The 8,831-nt window shown below is 38.5% G+C and overlaps 1 long non-coding RNA gene across 1 annotated transcript; it reads right to left on the bottom strand.

The window, feature by feature from the left end:
- Positions 1–492: 492 nt before the first annotated feature.
- On the bottom strand, positions 493–3,104 carry LOC137850179 (uncharacterized). The gene is made up of 4 exons (XR_011092332.1): positions 2,969–3,104; positions 2,648–2,740; positions 1,841–1,999; positions 493–1,697 (listed from the first exon to the last, which is right to left on the bottom strand). It is a non-coding gene; the product is annotated as an uncharacterized lncRNA (long non-coding RNA).
- Positions 3,105–8,831: the final 5,727 nt, after the last annotated feature.

The raw sequence follows: 8,831 nt of genomic DNA, 5'->3' as shown, positions 1-8,831 counted from the left end.
GCACAATATTTTTCTTTCTGTTTTTATCTAAACTGAGATGACTTCTGGTGTGTTTTTTTGGAAGAGGCCTTTGAAGTCTTCAAGTCTTGTATTTCCTTTAACCCCAAATAGTGAACAGTATTGAACTGCTACTATAAAATACAAGTTCCCTAAGGAGACAGACATGTTACAGTATTAATATTCTATGTAGCAACAAATATATGAAGAGGTAACTCATTGCTCTGGGAAGATATACACTCCAATGATTAAAGAAACACATCTGAGGGCAAGGCTGCTGTTCCCACCTCTGTGAGTGACTTGACATACAGCATGCAACAAATCACTTGAGGGGGGATTTGCAGAAGTCATCTGAATGACTGGAGAGATCAAGTTTGACATTATGCCACCTCCATCCTCACATATATTCAGTAATAAGTATGACCATAAATGTCCTTCATCTGATTTGTATTCACAGGAGCTATGAAAAACACCAAGTAGTGCCTCAAAGTGGTATACAGTATACATTAAATATATATTTCTCCTGAGAACAGGCTTCATGCATGGCTGTACATCCCATTTCATGAATGGCAGAACCCTGTGGACTGATGTCTTACATTTTGTCCTTCTTGGCTCTTTGCCCTGTGACTGACATCTGTTCCCCCCACTCTGGGTACACCTTTACCCATCCTATACAAGTATTCAATGATCCTTTATTGCAGTTCTAGAGCTACTTCCTAGCACTGGTTTTGACTCTGCTCTGCCAGGTTGCTGTAGCGTAGCCAGCGAGAGCACATCTCACCTGAGAGTGCTATTGTCCAAGCCCACCTTCCCACCCTGTCACTGCCCTTTCCACTCCCACTGAGCTCCCACAACGCACCCTGAGATCAGACAAACTCCAACATGTTCCCCCTCACCAGCACATTGCTCTAAACTAAAATTTCATCTGCTGGTAGAGCCATCTGTAATCAGCTGGCAATTTCAGCACAAAGGGAGCACTGCAGAGGCACTCCTTTCATTTTAGCAATCTTCTAATGAGCATATATCAGAAGGCTTTGAATTCAAAAATCAGAGGCAGTAAGCACCTGTAGCACCCCTCAATGGAGAGCTGTTTGTGCTGAACAGTCCTCTATCAATCAATTCCATCCTCCATCTCAATTAGTAGGCTAAACATAGCCAGGAATACCTCACATCAGGCTTCTAAATGTGGTGTCCAAAAAGGGAGTTGCTAAACTGAAATCCCTAGAAGCTATTACAGTGAAGAAACAATTATCTTTTCCTTCAGCTCCTTGACATAAATATAAGAAACATATGTGAAATGTTTTTGTTTGTTAGTTTTCAGAATAAATATACATGTAAGTCAGCATTCAGGAAGCCTCCAATAAGGCTTTGAGGCAATTGGTATATTAACAAGTTGTGGAACTTGGTCTGAATTTTTGTGTAGACCCGTGTGGTGCCAGGAGTTGGACTCGATGATTCTTATCGGTCACTTCCAACTCGAGATATTCTGTGATTCTATGATTCTCTTGCTGAAGATTTTGAAGAACTGGGTAAATATCTGTCAGGAATCGTGTAAGTCTATTTAGGAGGGAGGGGTGGAGGGGTAGGGGGAGACTAAAGGGAAGTTTCTTAAGGTTCTGGTTATCTCTGATTCTCTGAGATTAAATGTGTCTAAAAACATCAGGCCAAAATAGAAGAGACAGTTTCCTTTTAGGACAATCCTAGAAGAAAAACAAAATTATTGTGCTATACAGCACTGCACTGAATTCAGCTGTAAAAGCCAACATAACAACATTCAACCAACTGTGCATACAAAATGCACACACAGTTATCATAGCCATCATATGACTAAATGTGTATTTACCTAAAGCCATTACTTCCCTAGCCTTGCATTTTTCTGTAGGCATTGACTGATACTTGCAATTATGGTGATTCCATGCATAATTCAGGGCAAAAAGACTGGGCCAGGTTCATAATGTTTTGGTTTTGTTTTTTTTTTTTCCAAAGAAGCATCAATCTTCTCCTTAGAAAGAGAAAAAAACAGTGAAAAACTGATTAATAAAAATAGCAAGCAAGCAAGCAAGCCAGCACCTCCAGCCCAAGTGTGTCGATTATAATTCATTCCATTTCAGCTGCAATATTCAAAACATATCACGAGCACCATGCAGTGACGCATATATATCCATGCCAAAGGAATGTGTATCACAGAGCAGTATAGCATATACTACAGTGACTACCTGGATTTTGAATCCCCATTCCTTCCTAAAAATATAACAATTTCAGCAAATTCTGTGGCATTAGTTCAGATTTATTTTGGTGGAAGAGTAAGGAAACGCAACTGCTGAGCTGTCGGTTTCCCTGAGAAGTCATTCAATGAGAAGTTCTAACAGAGAAAGGTTTAGATAAAAACAGCGTAGAAATCTAAAGATTAAGAGTGTGTTGGGGAAAAAATAATAATAATAGTAACCTACCATAACCCACCAAAAGGTTTTGAATGACTGATGGTAGTCATGATTATTTTATTTTGATATCTGGATTGCCTAGTCTTGCCATACATATTGGAAGTCTTGAATGGACATTTCAATGTTTTGCCCAATCCATAATGCTTTTGAAAAAGTTATTTTTCTACCCATATTTAAGTGGAAAGCTTTCTAGAAACTGGGAAGCTTACCCTGAAACAATTTTTCAAGTATGGTTTTGTTGACGTTACAGAATCCCAGCTGAAATTTTTCATGAGTCGTCTCCAGAGATGATGCATAATCGGCTTAAAAGAAAGAGAACACAGATAAGACTAAATCATCCTTCCCAGTGTTACTGAATTTGCAAAAGCAAGCCATTTCTAGTCATAACTAGAACTAGTCATAGCTCTGATGCTGTTGTTTTGAGTCTTTATATTTTATATATATTTTAAAATATATTTTTGGACTTAATCAAAATGCTGATTTGTTATGAATTAAGAAAAATTTCATGGAATCAAGGAATAAATCACTACCTATTCTGCTTTAGAGACCCTCTGGCACTGACATGCCTTTCTGAAGGAAAAAAGTAAACAGCAGAAAGGGAAGCCCTCAGCAGAGGTGATCTCAGCTGAAGGCAGAAAGGACTGACATTAAATAGGCTAAGCCCCACCCAACACATTACAGGATTTTAGCTTCCTAAGAAGCTGCAAGTATTCACAGTTGATGGCAATAACCTGGTGATAAAGAGGGTGAAACAGCAGCTTTCTGCTCGCATTCTCTGGATTTAATATTGAGTCCCTAAAAATGTAGAATATCATGTTTTGACCCTTGACAGATTGAGTAGTGATGATCCTGCAGAACACGCTACTGATAATCTCCATATTGCTGCTACAAATGCCAACAGAAGCTCTCCTCCTTGTCGAGTTTGGCCCTAAGGTAGCCAAGCTCTTGAATTCATTTTTAAAGGCTGTACATACAAGAGTGCTTGAATGGCTCAGGGTATGTTATCTGGGCTTTTGACCCTTGCAGATCACCTTCATCAACTAGCATTTCTTTAAGCCTTCATCTAGCTGAACTTTTTGGCTGTCTACTGGATGAATGCAGGCTTGAGGAGATGGGCAATGCAATATTTGAAAGGCCTTCAATTCTTCATTTCTACATTGAACTGGCTTTTTTTTTTTTTTTTTTCCTCAAAGCAATATTTTCAGTTTGGCAAGACCAGAATTAGCAATTATTACAACACTGTGTTCACCTCTTATTGTCATGCTACAACATGAACATGAAATTTACTTGCAGACTTTCATTAGTTTTGTTGAGAAGCAGTTTGAAAATGGAAGATGGATATTTTAAAGTGTACTGGATTTTCAAACTAACATCCAGTGAAGCCAGCACAATACCTGTCAAAACTTCACATCTAGTGGCTGCCGTTCCTCTGCACATCCTACTTTTTATCCCAGCCAAGATCTAAGCAACTTTTATTCAGACTCCAGAGTCAATAGAAGGGACACTATATTCCAGTAACAGTTAACTGGGAGTTATAAGGACTGAGGATGGCCAGTGCAGGAGCCCAGCACACTAGCTGTTTCCTCACAGCAGGACTGGGAATTGGGAGAGAGGGGGAATACATGATTGAACAGAGTTTGCATGTTAAGAGTATCAAACACAGCTACCACATTATTCTCAGGGGCAAATTAAATGTAAGGGCTAGCCCTTCATGCTGTACAGGAGGACATCACAGTTCTTGTACAAACATACATGCTCATGTATAAATACCATATATACTTGAAAGTGCACCCAGACACACATACATAAGTAATCTCAAGATCCATATTAAATTGCTAGTAAGGAAAAAAATAAATAAATAAAATAAAAAAATGTTCCCAGTTTAAACTCTAAAGATAAAACACTTACTAATATTGAACATGTGTATTCCACATAGCTGTTTTGAATACTTCAGTTCAAATATTATCCATAAATATCAGGCCTGAGCCTGAGCCCACCACACCAGACACTTTCCTGAAGCTTGAAAGCTGTTTAATCTTCTTTTCTGGCCTCTCTGAGATAACTTGTGAGTAGATTCTGTAAGCTCCTTATGTTGAAAGGTGAGCACAGTGCAAAGCTAGAAGTTTGCCAGATCCTTTCAGAGGGTGGACACATGCTGAGCTGGGCCAGTTATGACAGTACTATACAGTCAGTAAACATTGACAGACTTCAGAATTTTGTACAAAAATCTGTGTACACTGAAGCAAATATATATATATTAGGCATTTCCTCATGACTGTAAGAAATTGCTAGGAAATTACCGAGAGAGAAAAAAGACAAATATTTTTAAATGAATGTTCTAAATCTTTCCCTTTGTGACTGATTGAAATGTGAGTTATGAGGTCTTGGTTCAGCCTTTTATTATGAGACACTGAGCTTCTTCAGGGTGTTTTTCTCCTTTCTTTAATTTAGATCTGTGAAGAAAGAAAGAAAAAAAAAAAGCGTGAAATACAAATAAATGACAAAGCACTGAGAATTAGGCCATTTGTCTGTAAAACTAGATATAATCCCCAAAATAGCAAAACACAGAAAAATGCATCAAAATGTATTAGAGATGACAAGCCATATATTGCATGGGCTATTTATGCAACTGTAGATCACATACCAGTACCAGTGAGTCACAGAAGCCTAACATAAAATGTAAGAGACATCATACAGATTAATGTTAATTAAAATGAAAATTACTGTTAAGTCCAGCATTTTGCTAGATGTGGTTACAGATTAAAAGGCCAGTGAGATGTTCACAATGATGAGCAAAATAAAAATTTTCACCTTGGAGGTATGTATATATATATATATATATATATATATATATGTATGTATGTATATATACATTAATATATTGCTAGTAGGAAAGAGTGGTGGAAAAAATATCATTCCCTGTGAACACACCATTTTAAATGCTAAAGTGATCTTCATTTCACAATACCTCTACTGGGACTGTACATTCATTGTAAAACCCCTTAGCTGTTGCCTGATGGAGATACTATATGTCTTAAGACCAATGTGCAGACTTCATATTTACCCAGTTCAGTTCTCTTGTGCTTAATGTTTCAACACAGTTTCACTTGGGTTCAACTACCTCTAAATACTGGGGCTCAAAGCTAAGGCAGGCAGCCATAGGGCAGCGGGGCAGCCTGGAGCAGGGACCTCCTCTGGGTGGTCTTGTCCCACCTCACCCGGAGGTGATCAGCACGGCCAGGCTGGGGATGGCCACAGGGACAGGACAGCTCTGGATTCACAACAGGGAAGCAAGCGTAGGATCAGCATCAGAGATGGGCAGGCACAAGTACCTGATGTTTCCTTCTAGAAGTCCTGAGATCACCAAATTTACCTCGACAACAAAAAATAGAAAATATGGCAATACAGGTCTGATGAGTGTGGTCTTCAGCCTCAACTGCAGAGAGCCACCAAAGAAAGGAGCTGTGCTGTAAATTAATACTGTGACAGTTTTCTTTCCAGTGCCCCTCTGGCATGTTTTCACAAAGCACTATTTGTTTTTGACTGAGCTTTGTGACATTGTATTCTGTCCAAGTTTAAATACACACATAGGACATTTGCATCCTTGCACTGTTTCTACACAGCAAGAGGTCCATAAAACTCGTCAGAGTTTCTCTTAACTTACCTGAGCATAAGAGGTCAGACCCACTCTTCTGATCACTTTCATCTACCAAATAGCGAACATGCTTCTACAGAGGCCAACATTTAAGGTCTTAGTGATGTAACTAACTGCCACAGCCACTGGAAATGTTAAAAAAAAAAAAAAAAAAAAAACAAAAAAAAAAAAAAAAAACTTTACATATAGGAGGAGAAGAAGGAAACACTGCATGTGCTGCTTTCCTCTCTAAGGAAATGAGGTATTTCATAATGAAAGTTAGAGGGAATTTTTATATAATTTTTATATTCCTTGAGTTTTGTGATTAGATCACCCCAGTTTCCTATGATGATAAACTTAGGCAGGACCATAGATCAGAGCACAGACCTGGCAGACAACACACATGCAGCCACCAGTGCCACAAGACCTCTAAGGTAAGATTTGTGGAGTCACCTGAACTGAGTCAAGAAGGAGCTTGCAAAAAAAGCATTGCCATTCCCAGTCTCCCAAGACAGGCCATCCTCTTGACCTGTGAAATTTCAGATCAATATAGTAACTGTTTATGTAATTATGATATTGTTTGTTAAGGTAGCGTTCAGTGCCCATTAAAAGATTTCTGCCTTGTTAGATTAGATGTACTCCAGTCTATCTTGGACCTGAAAGGGTTGTACCCTTTCTGGATAACATTTGTAACTAGAAGAGAAAAGGTCATTCATAATTATTTTCCTGGTGTACTGGCTTAGCTACTCATCTGATTTATCACGTGTCCTTTTTGACACAACACGAAACAATAAGAGAGTTAGATTGTCTTTAGGGAAAACAGGCATTCAGCTCGCAGAATACATCAGTTTCAATAACACACTTCAAAGGAATCCAACTCCTTTCAATATATTCAAGGATTTGTTCACCAGTTTGGGTTGAGCTGCTTGCAAAATAGAAGAAACCTCTTTGTGTGATATAACCAGATGCCATTTCCAGAGCCTGTGACATATGGGCCTTCAGACGTGGAGATAATCACAGAGGATAATTCTTGAGAGCCCGTTAGGATTCCAGAGGAGCTGTCTTTGCCATGTGGTGCTTGCTGATGTCTAAATATGATAAATTCACTCACTTTATTTTCAAAAACACAGCTGAAAGATTTTTAAAAGGAGTAACAAGAAAGCAAGAAAGTATAAACCCTAACCACTCAATCAAAGTGAAAAATATATTCCTGATTCCATCCAACTTCAAGGCAAATTAATGAACTAAATAGAAATCTGCAGCTGAAACTCACTGATATGAGAATAATCTAATTTTCCACAATGAGGATTTCAAGGGAGCCTACACAAGCTGTTGTTCAGTACAGGGTTTGGGCAGGCACAGGGTATACCCCAGTCTTTAAAAACACTACCCCCACCCCAAAAAAACCCTCAACCTTTGTTTTCAGCATAAGAAGCAAAGAACATAATGCTTATGTCCTTATCGCAAAAGGTATTTCAAAAATATCTCTTCAGACAGAAGCTCCAAAGTACCAGCTTCCCCAGCTGTGCACATGGGATCCAGGATGGCATTTTTTTCATATGTCATTCCCACTCTGATAATGGCTTCCCAGCACTCACAAAAATAATCCTCCAGGAGGAGAAATGAAAGTAGATGGTTAGGAGTGTCTAAAACACCACTGACGTCTATACTACACATCTTCACCCTGCACAGGAGAGGGCCAGAAATCCTCCTTCCTCCATGGATGTGGCTCCTTTTAGCTACCTCCTACCAACGTGCCTGGGAAAGGTTCTGGGTATGTGTATGCAAGGGCTGGAGCGTGGAGAAGACTACAGCAGCATTGGTTTGATGTACTCTGAGCAGGCTTTGCACCTACAGGGACTACCACATGCTTTCTTGCTTTGTGCAGGCCAATGGCCACATACAACTACATTTCATGCAAAAGCCATTGCTCTGCTGACCTGCAGCATAAAACTCAGAGTAGAGCAGATCTCAGACATTCTGAAATGAAGGACATGGGATAACACCAATATGTCAAGGCTATAGGCTCACCTGAAGGCCCAAGAGAAGGAGCCAGCCTGCTCTGGAGGGAATATGTCTTAAATAGTATGGATGCACGTTAGTTTGTGCCCCTTAATCTTGAGGCCAGAGTTTGATTCCCTGCCATGTTAGTAGCATAAGCATAACCTGTAAATCACTCCACCAGTCTGATACACCTAGTGAATGGCACAGAACAGGATCTATGGAGCTAGAATTTTCTCTGGACAGTACTCTACATCTAAAAAAAAATAAATAAATAAAATAAAATAAAATAAATAATAAAATAAAATAAAATAAAATAAAATAAAATAAAATAAAATAAAATAAAATAAAATAAAATAAAATAAAATAAAATAAAATAAAATAAAATAAAATAAAATAAAATAAAATAAAATAAAATAAAATAAAGGATGACATGGTGTCACCCCTTGAAACTCTGAAATAGAAAATTTAATGGTGTTCACCATGGTAGCTGAAGGATTTTAAAAGATTTAGAGTGTAGGAAAAAGTAGCACCTTCATCATTGGCTGATGAATCTGTATTTCCCGTAATATATTTGTGATTATATTAGTTGTTTTTTCTTCTGACATAAAGAATCTTTCTCTGGTTTGGTTTGGTTTGATTTGGTTTAGTTTTCTTCTCGGTGCAAGGCAAAACACAGTGGATTAAATAGCATCTTTTACTGTACAGACAGTGAAAGCCCTTCTGGCCTTCTAGATGCATGAAAGCAATATGTGTGA

This window comes from Anas acuta, chromosome 1, assembly GCF_963932015.1.
Source record: "Anas acuta chromosome 1, bAnaAcu1.1, whole genome shotgun sequence".
Classification (NCBI taxonomy): Eukaryota; Metazoa; Chordata; class Aves; order Anseriformes; family Anatidae; genus Anas; species Anas acuta.
This window is presented reverse-complemented; position numbering and strand designations above follow the sequence as displayed.